This window comes from Podarcis vaucheri, assembly GCF_965113315.1.
Source record: "Podarcis vaucheri genome assembly, chromosome: 1".
In the NCBI taxonomy this organism is placed as follows: domain Eukaryota; kingdom Metazoa; phylum Chordata; class Lepidosauria; order Squamata; family Lacertidae; genus Podarcis; species Podarcis vaucheri.
In genome coordinates this window covers 98,553,427-98,571,952 of record NC_138759.1, presented here as the reverse complement: position 1 = coordinate 98,571,952, position 18,526 = coordinate 98,553,427, and the positions used below count along the sequence as shown (strand labels likewise).

Below are 18,526 nucleotides of genomic sequence, written 5' to 3'. Positions count from 1 at the left end.
CATTATAGAGCTGGTTTCTGAGGAGGTTTAAACTACTACACTAAAAAATGGCTTTTGTGCTCAGCATTTGGGCTTTATGTAGGTGTCAAAGAGCAGCTTTGATTTCAAACCTGCTTTTAACACTAGGCAACACTTCATTTTAAATACAGTACAATCAGGGGCAGAGGGGCATTTTGTACTAATAGATAAGGCAGCTTGGTTGATCATTTCAGACCAGCTCACTTCTGTGTGTATGCGTAAAAAAGCTCAGGAACAAAAGCATCAAAGCTATAAACAATACATGCAGAATCAAGTTTTTCTGCAATAAATCTGAACAAAGGTCCCCAATTCTTTTCCAATCAGTGTTCCCATATTTAATAAAGGAGTATTAATCCATTTTTAAATGCATTGCTCAGGACTGGATGTCATTAATGTTTGTTTCTTTTTACATTATTACTTTGGTACATTTGTGGAAGTGATATATATGCTGAGATGAGCAACTGCAGCTCTTCAGCAGCTCATAACACATTTCCAGAGTTGCCCCTTGAACTATCCATTGATTCCTACTACTTGGAAATGGGACAAATGGACTTGTTACCAGATGATTTGAATTGTACTTCTCAACTGTCATCATAACCCCCGTTTAGTGACAAGTGGCAGAAACCAAATCAAATAAAGGGACATATAGAAGCATCAGACAATACAGAGTTTTTGCCATCCTTCAGATAATAACGTATGGTTCACTCAATCATTTAAGTAATCTAAAGCTTCCGATTAACATTTTTAACAGGAAACTTTCAGAGAAAAAGGAACTTAATGACTTTGTTCATTTCAGTATTTGAATAATGGAAGTATTTTTAGCTCCAACAACTGGTGAAATCCTCATAACATCCTCCAATGGGAATAATTTAATCAGCAAGTGTTCGCTTTCCTTAGGTTATCTGGGTTATCTATGTATTGTATTGAGCTTTGGCTCCAGACACCCCAACTCAATCCAATTTAGTCCTATGTCTGTACTTATAGTGCATTGTGTTTATAATTTTACACTGCTACATCCCAATCAAATTACCAACTGGCATGGCTCTAAATGGTGGAACTGCTTTGCAAATTGGGATGAGATGGTATCATTTGAGAGGGCTGTAATAGCTTTCCTTTAAACAATATTTCATTTCCTCTCTCCTGCCTGTGTTGTTCTGCAGGGATAACAAGTGCCATTATTTTGTGCTTTTCACACTTCCTGTGACATTCAGCTGGTTTTCATTATAGATTTCTAGCTCGCAGGACAAGTGAAGCCTTTCTCTGCCTCTCTTACTGAGAAAGCCAGAGAAAGAGGAAGGAGAAAGGAGGACAAACAAGATACTCTCTCACAATATTTGAATTCCCACTTTCCTTGTGAAAGGCAATTAGTTCTCCCTGCTATTTTTCTAATTTATCTTTACCAAACGAAAACCAAACTTTCCTGAAGCTGCTATAGAGACATAACAGCAGTCTACACCCAGCTGTACTACTCTGGAGCTTTCTACACTCATTTGCCCGTGGCATGTTCTGGTAAGTAAACTCACCAGACACAGAACTACATGGCAACCTGCTCACCTGTAGCAATCAGTCAAGAGGAGAGACCATTTTGCCCATGCTCTGTAACTAAGAAGCCAGACAGCACCTCCAGAGTTTCCACATCATGAGCTTACAGACCACCACAATAATCACAGAAGAAATGCAATTATTTACCATTCTCACAGCCTGATAATGTGTTCATTCTAGACCACCTGCGCTTTGACCCAGGATGTTCACAAGATCACTGCTTCTGAACGACCGCAAGCATTGTTTGTACAGTTCAAACCTTTGTCTTAACATCCTCCTGTTTTCTGAAATATCCCCTTGAGGAATGAAGGTCGCAAATTTTCCATTTAAGCAAATATTTAACAACACTTACCTAATGCTTTCTCTGGGCGTGGCTCTCACAGTTTCTTATCTTTTGCTTGTAGCCCTTTGGCCAGAAAACCTCTCCTGGTCAATGCAATTTACTCCTCATTCTCTCTTTCTGACACCATGTAGTTTCTGGGCACCATGAACGAGGAGCAGTTTTATAGAAGAATCTAGAACGCAAAACTAAAGGCCTAAGTAACTGCCCAGGTCATGTGACCTGGCCATGTGACCCAGGGCAGAGCTCTAAGGGAGTGTCAATAAATTGCAGGCTCTGTCCATAAAGGTCAGGAATACCTAGTCACTTTGCTAGGTTTGGGTTACTTGGACCTGGTTTGTCCCAGTTTCTTCAAAGAACATGTAAAGGTACTCTGAGATCTTGTACCAGTGCAGGTGATTTCAGGTTAAACATTATGTGGCCCAAGGCAGAAATGTATTGAGAGCACAAAGTTGAAACCATAGCAACATCCACAGAGGAAAAGGAATCTAATCAAGCTATCCATGGGAGGCTTGTGTGCATTCCCAGCCAGGCAGCCTAGTTACTTAACAGCTATTATTTATTATTTTTATACAGCACCATAACTGCACATGCACCACACAACTTTTTTAACCTCACAATTAGCTTACTTTTATGGAAACAGTGGTGGCGTGAATAGAACTCATGAGAAATCAATGGAAACTTAATTTGATAATAATGAGTTGCCTCCATTGCAAGTTTTTGTTTTGCTTTTTTGGGGTTATTCACATGCCTACCTTTCTGCCAAGGTGTTTTACAATCTAAAATGCTAATTCTAGAATACTAAAATAAACACACAGAGAGACATAAAATGCAATATAAATGTTAGAACAGATTAAAAGCACCCAGGGCTCCTCCTCCAACTTGAAGGCTATATGAAGCTCTTAAGGATATATAAAGGCCTCTGCATGCCAAGGTTAAGGCAAAACAGGATTCCAGGCCAAAGAGCTGGAAATTATTCATAATATGTAATTCAGCCTTTGCCAACCTGGTGTCATCCAGATATTTTGGACTCTACCTCCGTTTAGCCACAGCCCTTACATACATACATACATATAAATAAATAAATAAATAAATAAATTTGGGTTGTCTCAAGTGTATTAAAAGAATCAGTACTGCTACCTCTCCAGGAATTATTTTTTAGAAGACTGTTCTTTCAGTATATATACTCCTACGAATATATGCAGATTTCGAATTGCCAATGCTCTAATACTTTAACACCAGGAAATAAAAGGCAGGTGACAACTCCAGTTAAAAAGCTGAGAGAGTTTTGACGCTTCTGTAAATATTGCAATGAATTTCAAAATAGGCTTTTATTGCAGTTTTTTTTTGGAGAAAAGGTATAAAATTAATAAGACCAAGATACTAAGAAATTTTTATAGAAAGGCAAGCAAGCTAGGATGTTCTAAGGAAAACTGGCAAGAGGCACTTAACGAGTTTCTACTTTCACAGTGGAACATTGTGCTGCTGCTGCTGCTGCTACTAAGTCAGTGCCATAATTTTTTATTTATGGGTTATGCTTTTCCTGCTGGGATCCCATATCCAATGAGCTCTAGCAAAACTTATCTAAATGTTGTTCATGCTTCACTTCCCATTCTCAACTCTTGATGCCTATGTTTTTATTGTGTTTTTTTATTATTAAAAAAACATAATTTGTTATCCTTGACACTTCAAGAAAGCATATACACACGTAATATATAGACTGCACAAGTTAAGTGCGTTGTAAAGACAAGATCACGATTTTCTAGTCTCTGTGGGCTTGCTCTGTGTATTAAAATAAATCCCAAGCACCAGAATTTACTCAGGGGAGAGGGAGAGAGGGAGGGAGGGAGGGAGGGAGAGAGGGGGGGGGTAGTGTTTGCTTTTGATGCCTGGAGTTTTTACTTGCTTTGCCCCATCTACAAGCCTTAGGAGCCTTTACAAGGGAGCTGCTTCTAGATGAAATGGTAATGCTGGTTCTGACCTTCTGGGTCTAGATATAAAAATGGACTGGGGGTTGCTAAGCACTATTGCCATAAGCTTTGGGACTATTTGGGAATGTACTGAATAATTGGCCTATTGGTAAGCTTTAGATGCACTTGATCTTTTGAAATATTAAAAATGAACTATTAATTGTTGAATGCTCAGTATGTTGCACAGATATTATGGTTTTTATTATGCACCGTGGTTATTGCACTTAGACTTTGCTTGTTTTCTGTGCTTAGAGCAAACATTTATTTGTTTGTGGGAAACGCTGTATGTAGATAAACGGACCATGACTAAACCAACTAAGAGCACATATTAACAGTATCTGCAAAGCCAAATACACCACACAGAAATTCAGGGAGGAAAAGTACTAGCTGGACAGAGTTCTCTACACACCTCCAAGTAGGAGTTAATGACAGAATAATACTCTGCAACAGTTCAATGCACAGAATTGATGTTCAGAATACAGAGTGTGCATGGCAGAGATCAGAATTCCAGATAAGACATCTGAAAATGCAGTTTGGAAAGAAGAATTACTTATTAACTCACATGAAATTAGCTGAAGGCCTTTTATCTGATGCAAAATTTAATTGAAATTATATTGGTGCTTAGCAGACACTATGGACAGGAAAAGAGAATTCAGGTGTATAATAATAAGAATATGACAATCCCATTACTGAGAGCTAAGTTTCCACTGCTCTAACTCATGAGTATTACATCTTTTGACAAGCCCATGTTTCTCATGCAGCGATGAGATGCTCTCTCCCATTTCCCCATGGAAACTTTACAAGCATAGATTCCATTGGGATAGAGAGAAACCAAGGGCCAAAGGAAGGCTCATGTTGTTCAATCTCATGTTCTGCCCTGTTTTTGTCTACTTTTAGGAATGTATGGGTGACAGGAACAGCTGGGCAGGGTGAAAAAGTGTCAATGCTGACTGCAGAAAGGGAAAGCTGGAGAGAAAGAGGATTCACATGGATCTTCACCTGTGCACTGCAATACTAGTCAACATTTTCAACGTGAATATAGGATATATGTGAAGAACAAACATGCCATGCCATGTCTCCTTAGACAGAATTTATGTAACATCCATTTATTTACACATATGCCGGTTGTGGAAACAATGGGCAGCTGATGGCCCCAAAATACTGTAGCTCTAAACCTCTATGCTCCCAATCTATAATTTATAACATTTTTATCATGCTTTTCCTCCTAGAAGCTCAGGGAGCCATACATGTCTCCTTTGTTGTATTATACATTCCAAGAATCCTAAGTAATAGATCAGCAGTAGGTTCCTTGCTTGAATAAGATTTGAACCCAGGTCCTCACCCCAACTCTTAACACTTTCTTTATTGCCCCAGACTGCCTCTGAAAATGGAGGTCTCTTATACTAACCCAAATCAAATTGCAGAACCCCTCTGTGAAATCTTGATAATATATTGAGACTATTAAACAGGGCCATATGCATACAGCTCCCTGATAGGGATCGTAACACAGACCAGTAGCAGAGTATCTCCTAACCCCAATGGAAGAGAGGCTGGGTTGAACTTAAGGGCAGTGCATAGTCAAGTCACCATTCTGAAACAAACAACCCACCATCTATTCCACAGGTGTGTTGTGTCAAAACAATCCTGTAGGACAGAACTGGGGAAATGGATCTGTCCAGCAGATTGAACCTCTCATTCTCCCACCCTTCAGTCAACTTTGACAGGCGAGTGGTCCCATCCACCTGTCAATCACCTCATGTCATAATGATGTCAGGTGACTGACATCTGTCAATGTTTAAAGTTGCTTGCCATAACTGCCAACCAGCTGGTTGGCAATCCCTGTGACCTCCTCTGAAAGTATACTTCCAGCCCCAATAAGTTGATTGGTACTGGAAGTGTGCTTACAAAGGGGCTCGCTCTGTTTCAAACCACAGTAGAGGAGGTAAAGGGCAGATTGTTCCAAGTACTTGCTGAATTGGGACCTAGGTAGCCTGGTCATAGAAGCCCAATGCCTGCTCTTTGTTCTGCATCCTCAACAGAAGGCTGAAGAGTTTGACTGAAGGTGCATAGAACAGGAATTTAAAGAAGCACCAGACTCTGGTCTCTAGGGAGATGAGCAGATACCAAAGCAGAGGTAGAGAAACTAGGAAAAATTCATAATCTAGGATCACAAGGGTCATCTAGTCCAACCCCCTGCAATGCAGGAAACTTTTGCCCAATATAGGGCTCAAACCCACGAACCTGAGAGTAAGAGTCTCATGTTCCACCCACTGAGCTGTCCCAGTGAGAAAGAAGAAGTAATGCTGGGACTTTGGAAGGCAATGCTACTATTTGCTCTTCTGCAACTTCAAGTGGCTTACCATGATGGAAGGAATTACCAGAGTAGAACACATTTAGCTCTCCACTAAAATTTCAATCCTGACAGTGCGATTCATTCCAGCTGTTTGGAATACCCATTGTCCATCTTAGCATACAGCTTATCAGAGTTCTGCTGTTCTCTTTCAAGGGCACGACTCCAAATGTTATTCACTGATGTGAAACCTGGGGGTGTCAAATCAATGGCTCATCCAGCTCAGTAACACATCTTTGGCACTGATTAGATCAAGTCAGTCATGTTGTTTTATCAGCATGAGTACCTCCATTTTTTACTGTTTACTCTAAGACTGGCAGTCCCTCTTAGGCTGTGTACACATGGTCATTTACTCTGACTCCAGTGTGCGTACACTGCTCACTTTAAAAAATCCATGTACACACGATGTTATCCAGGATCCAGAGTTATCTTGGAGTTTCTGGTGAAATACGGCATTTTGATGGGGGTTTTCCCTAAGCCAACATCAATGTAATTCAATCCTTATTCAAGTCATACTGAATCCCAGGTGTATACATTTTGGAAACTTTCCTTGATTTCTAGATTTCTGTTAGTGGAAATGGGGCAGGAAAAGCAACCAGGTGATTCCCTCAGGCAAAGAAATCACTGCCCAGTCTCCATCCACTGATATGCACAAACAGCGGGTCACGTCTATACACATCAACCCATGCTGATGACTACCATGACAGGCAAATTCAACATGAAAATCAGCAAGAAAAAAAAATGACCTTGCTGCATTTTAAGCCGGTAATGTGTGCATAGCCTTAATACACTGGATGTTACACAATGGTTAATTCTGTGTTTCATGTATGTGGTACAGTGGTGCCTTGGTTCTCAAATGCCTTGGTTCTCAAACGCTGAAAACCCAGAAGTAAGTGTTCTGGTTTTCAAACGTTTTTGGGAAGCCAAACATCCAATGCAGCTGTCAGCTATTGTTTCCGGGGCACCTGCACCAATCAGAAGCTGCGCCTTGGTTTTCAAATATTTCAGAAGTCAAACAAACTTCCAGAACGGATAGATCTTGGCGCTTTTGTTTTTGCTATTTATTTTGCATTTTTGTTTTTGAGGCCTTTTCAGTTAATTTGTTTTTGTGGCTGTCTGGAACCCAGTTCAGCTACTACTGATTGACTGATTGTGTGCCTGCGGAAATGAATAAAAGCCCCCCATCCAAACAATGACTATCATCAGTGCAGGCAAGAATTTTTTTTTTTTAATTCTTATCATCTACAATAATGTCTTATTTATTTTATAGTACAGTACATTGATAACTGCTTTCATTTTATGGATCAATGGTCTCAATAGATAGTAAAATTAATGTTAAATTGCTGTTTTAGGTGTTGTTTTTAAAAATCTGGAACGGATTAATCCGTTTTGCATTACTTTCTATGGGAAAGTGCACCTTAGTTTTGGAACACTTTGGTTTTGGAACAGATTTGCGGAATGGATTAAGTTTGAGAACCAAGGTACCACTGTACCACCCTTTCAGATACTGAAATATTACTATTTATTATTAATAAAAATATTATTTATTAGTGTTATAGCAATGTCAAAATGCATATTGCTTTGTGAAGCTCAAGAGGGCAGGTCTTTGTCCTTCTGTAACCAAGCCTAAGTACATGTGATTAAAATTAAAGCTGGGGAAAACAGGGGGAGAATACGCTATTGTTTTAGTCAGAACTTTGGGCTACAGCATGGGGATTAATGGTTAGTGCCACAGGCTTGAACAGATTGAACAGATAGGCTCCCAGTCATGCTGCATATGGTTGCACAGAAGCCTGTCTGCAGGGTGAGGCAATTGACCGGGGGGGGGGATTAACATCACTCAAGCCAAGTGCTATAGCAGATACATTCAGAAATATGAAGATATCAAAAAACCAAAATTTTATCTAGGGCATTGGTTTGAGTTCAGCATGGAATTTTTAGCAAATGAATTTGGCAGTGCAGCCCTAGGCAAGTTTACTCAGACGTAAACCCTACTGTACTCAGTAGGACTCACTCCTAGGCAAGCTGGTAGTCTGAATCACAAACACACACACATTTCAAAACAACTCAAGGGTATTCCATAAGTTGCTTGTGGGGATATGTCAAAGTAAGGCTTTGGTGCCTTGATGGGATTTCTGGAACAGAAGCGGGTAACAGTTTGCCTTTGACAAAGTCAAGAGGAGATCCTGCAAGAGTTTTTTCTGTAATCATTTATACCACAGATCAATAGAAGCTCTTTTGTAAATCAACATCCCACTTGACATTCTATTACAAGTAGTGCTATCACCTGTCAGTAGATGGTGGCAGGAAGTCACACTCCCTCCATTCAAGGGAGCTTGGCTTACACTTATAATTGGAGTAAGTGTGCCTCTGAAAAATTGGATAGTGTGTTCATATTGGTTAATGCAGCCTTCTCCCAACCTAGCGGCCCTCAAGATGGTTTGGCTTCCATCATCCCCGATTACTGACCATGCTATCTAGGGCTCCAACTTAAAATATCGGGAGCTCCAGATTGGCGAGGGCTGAGTTAATGCAACACTTCAAAGCAAATTTACTAATTCTTACCTCTGTAAAAGGGACGCGGGTAGCACTGTGGGTTAAACCACAGAGCCCAGGGCTTGCCAATCAGAAGGTCGGCAGTTTGAATCCCTGCGACGGGGTGAGCTCCCGTTGCTCGGTCCCTGCTCCTGCCAACCTAGCAGTTCAAAAGCACGTCAAAGTGCAAGTAGATAAATAGGTACTACTCCAGCGGGAAGGTAAACGACGTTTCCGTGCGCTGCTCTGGTTCGCCAGAAGCGGCTTAGTCATGCTGGCCACATGACCCGGAAGCTGTACGCCAGCTCCCTCAGCCTATAAAGCAAGATGAGCGCCACTACCCCAGAGTTGTCCACGACTGGACCTAATGCTCAGGGGTCCCTTTATCTTTACCATTGTAAAAAGCAGGGCTGCTAATTCATTTGATTCTACTTGAATTTCCACTGAGATTCTTCAAGTATTAACTTAAAGACCAGAAGATTCTAGGAGTTTCTAAAGGAAAAAGATCAAGGAACCATAAAGCATATGAAGTTTTTGCTGGCTGAAGTCTATTGACTAAGGAGGGTTGGCAGGGTCATAGGGGCAAGTTCATTTCAACTCTGTGAAACATCAGTTTTGTTTTGTTTGTCACTAGACTGGTTTGCAATCCATCTCATTGAATAATTCATGGTGTGGATCTTCATGTGGGTATTGTACTGTCGGAATTTCTAACATACTCCACTAATCTATAAATACCAACTATAAATGTTCTGAGCTGGTAACTTTTATGGCTGCGAGGATATTTCTCTCCCTCTCCGCCACTCTTCGTTGGAGGGATACACTGTAGATTTTTTACTGCCTCTCTTTTACTAACACCAAATGCTACAAACATTAGTGTTATTAACATATACATTAGCTTGAGCTGATTTCTTCCTCCAGCTGCTGTTCCACGTTCCGATGAGAGGCTGCAGCAGTGAATCAGATAACACTAATGACTGAGTTAATGAAGTTCCTGCAGTGGAATGTGCCGCTTGGAAAGGGGTATTGAAAGCATATCCAATACCCTTGAAAACTCAAAATGGTCTTCTTCATTTACTTCCTTTGCTTTCTGGCTTGCACCTCTTCTGGACCAGGACTCACAATAAGCAAATGGCTTTGAGGACGGGGAGAAGAGCAGCAACTCTCCATTCCAAAAATGCACAAGTGAAAAGAGAATTCGAGTTAATTAGGAAACCGATTCCAAGTGGACACCAGCCAATTCCAGTCCGCCCTGGATCGAGCTGCCAAACCTTTGCTTGCCTTTCATCAAAACTTCCTGCTCCTGTTTTCTTGTTTTGCTTTAAAAAAATTAGCTCACTTTTAGTAACCTTCTTAATAGATCCTCTCTTCTTTATTACACATAGCCCAGATCCTATTTCTGCATTTTAATTAAAAACAAGAGCTTCATAACTCAGACAGAATTTGTTTTAACTGCTCGCAGGGGGAGGTGGGGCAGGAAGAAAAGAAAACTAAGCCGAGTGAATGAACGGATAGGAATTACAGGGATTGCCACTGCCTCCCCAAGGCAAGGCGGTTACAACAAATCCAAGCCACCTTGCTAAGCCATCCCCATCACACATTCCATCAGCTCCAGCTGCTTAAAGCTCTGTTTCATCCCAGCAAGCCCTATCAGTCATAGAAACTAAATGCCTGGTACTCAGAGGCAATGTGCCTCCTTACCTTTAGGATGAAGTGAGCTCTCATTAACACATGCATCCCTGTACTTTTCTGTGCACAGGTGCAAGGTGAGGGCATAGCCTGCTGCAAGCTGGACCCCCACCTCAAATTTGCTCACAGCCCTTGGTTGCCCGTTAACACCCCACCTTCTCAAAGGAAGGGACACCTTTTCTTGGGGGAGAGATGGCAGTGCCTTAGGCCCAAATCAGTTCTTGATGGAGCTCCTTAACAACAAACGACATTCAGGAGTTCCTACTGGGAATTCTGCAACTTGACGCCCCAAATCCTGAACAGGAAGAGATAGCTCTCCATGCATCTGTGGGAGAGGTCTTGTTCGCTGCCCCCTTCCATTCCCAGAGATTATTTTTGTTTGCAACTGGAGAGGAAAAAGGAGGAGGGGGAGGAGAATCAGAGGGCAGCATCAGGCAGGCCAGCTGCTTGGGGCTTTCACCTAGAATAATCGAAAAGTCCCATGCAATTCTAATGGGAGCTGCATTGTAACCATCCATCCCTATTTAGGATAAACACAGGGGAATGTTGTTGCCTTGTTTTAATGCTTCCTAGAAGTGTTTGACTGACCAGCCATAAAGGCACAGTGCTGAACTAGTAGGCGATTTGGGCTCCAAGCTCTAAACAGCAAAGCCCCAAATCATTTCTCTTTCCTGATATTAGTACTGCTTCTGGAATAATATTTCTTGTCAAGCCATGGTATGAAATGTTCTGAATGGCTCTTCTCTCCCTGTAGACTTTTTTTAAGTTTGCAGTGACTAAAAGGGAAAAATAAATTCCCACTGCAATGATGCAAACATGTGTTCTCTTTGCAAAGCATAATTAACAAAAGATTCGCTACCACAAGATGTGGTCCTTAGCTTTGACACACACACACACACACACACACACACACACACACACACACTATTAAGACATATTCAAAAATAAAAGGTCTATTGACAGCTATTGTTCAACTGGGAGTTCAATGTTCAGAAGCTGTACGATCTGGAGACCAGATGATGATGATCATCGTTATTTCTAAAGGGATTTTGTATTTATAAACACAGTGGGACATTATACAAACAAAGAGGTTTCACAATAGTAACATAACAGAGATAGCAGTAGCTATACATTACAACCTCTCCCACCAGCCCTTCTCTCTTAGCTCTCACACAAAAGAAAAAGCAGGAAAGGCAGACAACTATCAAGGAGGTTCTGATGCCAAGTAGCTCAAGAATTTCTCATCTTGAAAACCGTAACTGTCTTTGTAACTGTGTTGGAACATAACCTTGATCAATATAGTGTGAAAATAAAATGAAACTCTGCAATGGTTCATAATATGTGTCCAGGCTGTCCAGTCCTATTATTGTCCATAAATGATGGGTTAATTATCCAGCTACTGCTATAGTCCAAACTTTGCAGTACTACAGAGACAAGTCCAAATCTTTCAGGTTCTTCCAAAGATGAGCTATTGATAAACGTGCTGCCTTTATTACAAAAGACAACACTTCATTGGATTTAGTGTCCAAGTTTGGACCTTCAAAGACAGTTAAACCCAACTGCAGAGTTAATGCAATATAGTCTTTCAAAATTGTAGTTATTTCTTGGGATACGTTTGTCTGGAACAATGCCACCATTGGGCATAGACAAAGGTGGATAGAGTTCCCTCTGAAGCCACAGCTTCTCTGAAAATCAGGGGTAGACCTCTAGGAAGATGGGGGAGAGCTGCACTGGTGTCCAGAACCCGTGGCCAGTATCACCTTCATCCCCTGCTTCCAAAGGCATCTGGCCTGTTGTTGTTGTTGTAACAAAACTAGATAGACCTTGCTGTCTACCACCAAGGATCTTCTTTATGCCGTAATCCAGCAATCAAACCCTGAATTTCCACAATCCTACCTGTCACATTAATTAAAAAATGGGGGGGGTGAGAAGAGCCCTACTTGAGGATATTAAAGATCTATCTAGGCAAGGGGTCTGCAACCTTTAAAACAAAAAGAGCCACTTGGACCCGTTTCTGAAGAAAAAAAACCTGGGAGCCGCAAAACCATTGCGACATTTAAAGCAAATATATCTCCAGAGCCGCGATCTGACAGAGGGCGGGACTGTGACGTCGGAACGGTGCGTGACTAACGCACGCACTGCCCCCATGTGACGTCACAGCCAGTACAGCGTCCACCACAGTGGGGAGTGTCGGGGCGCACAATGCGCCTCCTCCCCTCGCTAGTATCCGCCCCGGAGCCGCGGCAAAGGAGTAAAAGAGCCACATGCGGCTCCGGAGCCGCGGGTTGCAGACCCCTGATCTAGGCCAACATCCTACCCTCTACAGTGGTCAACCAGGTGCCTATTGGAAGCCCAGAAGCTGAGCATGAGGATAAACAGACTGTTGCTTCCCAGACTGTTGCTTCCCAGAGAGTTGTTCCTTGTGGTCTTCAGCAACTGGTATTCAGAGGCATACTGCCTCTGATCCTGGAGGTTGTCCATAGCCAACATGATTAGGAGCCATGGATAGTTCTGCCCTCCATGAATTTGCCTAATGCCCTTTTAAAGACACCTGACTTGGTGCCCAGGATCCTTTGCACTGTGGGAATATAATATATTTCTCTTTCTAGATTCCTCTCCACACAGAGAGATTATCCCCCCACCCCTTATTCATTTTAACTGTCTCCTCAAGCAATAGTTTCCAGAAATCCTGCAAAGAATGGCAAAGCAATCATGCCTACTCTCTTTCAGTCATGTTGGATTGTCCAGGAGCTCTCATTGGGAGGGAAGTGGGTTCAATGCCCATGCCAAGTTCATGCTAATCAAGACAACCAATCCATCACTACCTATGAACTTGTTTGCCTACATCCTTAAGCATCCCTTATGAAGAACATGTGTTCTGGCACCACCTGGCAGACAATGAACTATGCACGGCACCAGGGCTGATCCTTCCACCAACTAGAGCTTCAGAACCTCCATAGGTCCCCAAACTCCTGACCATGGTCTTCAAGGCAACCCCCCTCACACACCTTTTTCATTATAAGAATCAATTTGTACAGGTGATTTAAGAGCTTTCTTGCCTTTAATACAGTGTACAGTGTTCACTGAATAAAGAGTCACTACTGCATATGTTTGAAATTGTGTAGGCATATGAGAAACCAAGAAGAACACCTCTGAAATCAAGCACGTAGCAGTTTAAGGAGAAAATAGGAAAGAAGCAAAACATCACAGGAATAAACCACAGTAGTATACAGTGAATATGGCAACGAGAAAGTCACTGAAAAGCTCTCTTAAGAGAAAAACCTCACAGTTTTTCAGCAGCAATCATGTTATAATAAAGTCCACCATCCCCCCGCTCCCCAGTATATCACTCTTCCAGCAGCGAAGTCACTGATTTTCACAGCTATTGCAAAGGAAGGAAAAAAAGGTATATAGTCCTTTTGGCAGTAGCAATCTACAGTATGCAGAAGCCACCAGAGTGACTTTATCGAATTACCTACTCTATGGGTTACTGTGGGGAACAGGGGAAGTAGAAGACAACACACTGATGCATTTATTTTTTCAGAATGATGGAAGCAGCTACAAAAGTAAAAAAGAGATCTCATAGAATTGTAGAGTTGGAGGAACCACAAGGGAGATCTATGCATTTAAATTTCAGAATACGTTTTACTTGCAGCTTTCTGTGTTTACCATGATAAGATGATAAAGATATTTAAAGCGGCAAAGGTCAGCTGCTTATATAATATCAGAAAACGGGATTTTTATTAATTTTAGCTGAATTAAGTGCACACACTTTTATTACCATTTTCATCATGGTTATTGAACTTGTGCGCTTTCCAATTATGATGCAGTTCAATGCTATGGCTACTGAACTAGTCACTGAAAGCAAAAATTCCCAGTTTTTCACTTGGCAGCATTTGTACATTCAGACTGGCCTAACCTGATACTTCAGCTTTGTATTTACGAGGAAATGTTGAAAGCTACCCTGAGATTTAAAATGTCTCATAATAATTGTAGAACCGCACAAGGCAACACACACACTTGCATGTGAAATGGTATTATCCTTCACTAGAGGGACTCCCCATTGTAAACCAGTACCGTACTTTTCTGTCTGTAAGACACCCCCATGTATAAGACACCCCCTATTTGGAGGGACTAAAATTTAAGGAAATGGGGGGGGGAGAGAGAGATGGCTCAAAGTTGTTGAGCTTACCCGCCAGACTGACAATCGCTGCCACCCGCCAATCAACTGCCCACTTCCCACAGTGACAGCCAATCACCAACAGACTCTTCCCCAGCTGAAAATCACAAACCCGCCTGAGAAAAGCTGTCCACTGACGCATCCCAGAACAGCAGCCGCCAATCACGGCAGCAGCAACCAATCCATAGCAGTCCTTGCTGCAGAAACCAATCACCAACCCAATTAGAGCAGCAGCAGCAGCCAATACAAAGAAGCCCTTCTAGCAGCCAACAATCACCCACCAAATTGTCGCTGAAAAGTTCCTGCTTGCAGCTGCAGCCAATCACCTGTCCACCCCATTCACCATCCATGTATATGATGAGGCATGTTTTTGAACATTGTTTTAGAGTAAAAAAAACTTGTATTATTCACTGAAAAGTATGGTAATATGTTTGGGGTATTGTCATCATTTCATACATTCCTTCAGGAATCTTAATCCTAACTATGTTTATGTGGAAGGAAATACCACACAACCTCTACCACTTCTTAGAGGAAATTAGGGCTGGATCTAGACACGTCAAAGAAGCAATTACTATATTTACTGTGTATAACACGCCCCCGTGTATAACACAACACCTATTTTTTTGGACTCCAAACAAAGAAATCCCCCCATATGCACTATCCGTGTATAAGATGACCCCCAATTTTAAACTTGAAAAAATAGGGGAAAAATACGGTCTTATACAAGGAAAAATACGGTAAGTTAAACACGTTGTAAACTCATGCAGGGAAATCCGGTAGGGAAAGATGGGACTCTACAGCACCATCTGGTGTCAGAGTGTTATAATTGCATATACAACGCATATTAAAATGCTTTTTCTTTACCAAACTTGCTGAGTTAGGGTTGCCATATCTTGAAGACCAAAAAACAAAAAGGATGCGGATGGGGGGAGTCTTGGCAAGTTAGGGAGTCTAACAGAGCCAAAGCAGCTAGCTCATTCCATGCTCATGTATGCAGCTTGCAAAGCAGTCCAGAAAACACACACAGAGACTCCTTCCCCACCACCACCGTAACACCTTTTTTTGCTAAGGAAAATATTCCCCACAGATGCAATTTTTACATTTTAAGCAGAGGAATGGGGACAGAGAGTTGGAGGATCCTCTTGGTTTGATGGTGATGGGGGAAAGCCCTGGCCAGATGACCCCTGCCCCCGCTTTTCTTTTTTGCAAGGATTCTGAACAAGCGAAGAATGGGGTTCTTTCCTGTGCCTCCCCCTTCCCCTGTCTCTCCAGTGGCTCTCCAGTGGCTGGCAAATGTGAGCTTCAGGCTGCACTACCTGCAGAAAGAGCTCTGTGAATCAGAACCACCGCCCTCCTACTCATCCTCCTTGCAGGGAAGCATGGGAAAAGAGAAAAGACAGGTCCCTTTATCTCTTGCAGTGCTGCATCCAAACAACACTCCTTACTAATAAGTGATTCCTCCAAGACTTCAGACTTAAGCACCACTTATTAAAAACACACACATACACCCCTTGGTCCTTTGTCAAAGAATATAAATCACATCACACTTCCGTATCAAAATCCAGTATTGGTTTCTTTAAACAAACCAACACACTTTGAGCTGAAGAAGTGTGCATGCACACGAAAGCTCATACCAAGAACTAACTTAGTTGGTCTTTAAGGTGCCACTGGAAGGAATTTTTTATTTACACCTTGAGCAGTTTGAAATGTTACATATCACCCTGTGAGACATACAGGTAATCAATGGTGCTTATTGGTAACAAGGAAAAATACTGTTTGGAAGAAATGGGGGAGCAGACATGTTTCAAATAAGACATTTTATTATGAAAAGCAGCCAGTTTGAATTAATGTTGGTACAGCGCAATATGAAACAATCGTTGATATTCAACAAAGTTTTATTCAGAGTAGAAATTAATGAACATGGCTAATTTCAACAGATACACTCTGAGTAAAACTTTGTTGAATGTCACCCAGTCTACTAGAACCAATAGGTTTGTATCTCTCATTCATCTTCAGTTTACAGTACTTTTTAGATTAATCTAAAATGTGTTGCAAATACAAATGTTTCTTTATGTAGCTGTCTGTCTGGGCTTAACTTCTCAGTGTTGCTCCTGTTCGCTCATTACCATGTAATGAACGATCAGATGAATTAGCTATTTCCTTTCTCAGTTCATGCTAGAATAAAATGCTTATACGCTAACACATCTCCTCTTCTAGAATTTACACCATTTGATAAGAAAGCTTGCGTTAAACATTTAAGCTGGTCCTATACAATTTAAGCTGGTTCTGTACAATTTAGCCTGCACTAACAAATTATAGTAAAACAATTATATTCAGCTTCTGTGTCAATAAGGTTAGAAATGAAGTTCTAACCATTTGAAGGCAGCATTACCATGTTCCTATAGCTCAGTATTACTAAATTCCTGTAGCTATCTCAGAAATATAGGAGTGGAGAGCAGGGTCTGATAATGCTGGGCTTGGGCTCCAAGACTTCACCCCCTTCATCAAAACATAGGCTAGTTTTTTACCCTCATCCCTGATAGTAGCATGGGCTGTTTTCGAAGGCTGTACAAAACAGCATTACCAATTTTATAGAATTCCACTCTGCTTCCTTTTCAGCCTCTCAAATCCTCCCGCAAACCCACCATCCATTTTCTGAAATGAAACACAAACTACAAAGCTGAAATATCTCAGGAAGACATCGCACAGGAATTCTAATGCTGGATTCTCTGACAAGCCCAATTTGCTATCATTATGGAATCAAGCTTCAAAGGAAACACTGAAGCTTGTGGGGTCAGTTTCAAATCCACACACTGAAATAAAGGAAAGCATGTTCACGTCTATTTCAATTGTCAAGTGGCAGTTAGGCTCTGCCTTATTGCTTGAGGTTCATGGCACAATCAAGCTCCAAACCAGATGAGAGACTCACCTTTCAATATCAGCATCATACAATGGAATGCATGAATGCCCATATTTAATTCCTCAAGGACCCATAAAATCACACAGCCTCTGCCACTTTTTGGAGGAATTATGCCATTCCCCTTCCCACATCCAACTCTTGATAAACTTCTGAGATTTCTTGCTGCCAGTCTTTCAAAGGTTGCTCCTCCCTCTACTTGCTTGCTTTACTTATTGTCCTTTTCATTTTAATTAGGATTTTTGAAATGAACAGGAAGGCAAACAGTATTAACAAGGGAATTGGGAGAAAAATATGCACTAAAAGTAAGTTAACATAAACTTTGATCTTTGCTTATTCTAATTATACTTTTCACAGTGTCATGATGACACAGCATAGAGTTGAAGAGATACTGTCTCCAATATCATGTCTCTCTGAAGTTAAGAATTCCACAAAATTACATATTTTTTTCTGGTGTAATTCAGGGTCTTTGCTCCTTCATCTATATACTTAATAAAATTAGCTAAATCAATAAGAGGGGCAAGCAAAATAATCAAGGGGATGAACCAACTCCTCTTTGAAGAAAGGCTGCATCATTTGGGACTTTTTAGCTCAAAGAAAAGGTGAAATAGAGGTGACATGATAGAAGTTTATAAATTTACGCATAACGTGGAGAAAGCAAATAGAGAAAAGGTTTTATCCCTCTCTTATATTACTATATCTCATGGACATCCCAATGAAGCTGACTGTTAGAAGTTTCAGGACAAATAAAAGCAAGGAGAACATAGATAAACTATGGATAAACTCACTTCCACAAGAGGCAGTGATGGCCTTGGATGGTTTTATAAGAGGTTTAGAAAAATTCATGGAGGACATGGCTATCAATGCCTATGGGCCATGTTAGTTATGTGCTACCTCCACTGTTGGAGGCAGTATGCTTCTGAATGCCAATTATGGGAATCACAGCTGTGTTATGTCCTCTTACATTCAGGTCCTGCTTGCAAGCTTC

The 18,526-nt window shown here is 41.3% G+C and overlaps 1 protein-coding gene and 1 long non-coding RNA gene across 4 annotated transcripts in view; one reads left to right on the top strand and one right to left on the bottom strand.

Moving 5' to 3' along the window:
- GPR39 (G protein-coupled receptor 39) overlaps positions 1-18,526 on the bottom strand; it is a gene marked incomplete at its 3' end in the record, with an annotated part of 128,006 nt that overhangs the window by 36,171 nt on the left and 73,309 nt on the right. The window lies entirely within an intron of this gene.
- On the top strand, positions 3,772-6,979 carry LOC309519255. The gene is made up of 3 exons (XR_014213773.1): positions 3,772-3,864; positions 4,768-4,965; positions 6,782-6,979. It is a non-coding gene; the product is annotated as an uncharacterized lncRNA (long non-coding RNA).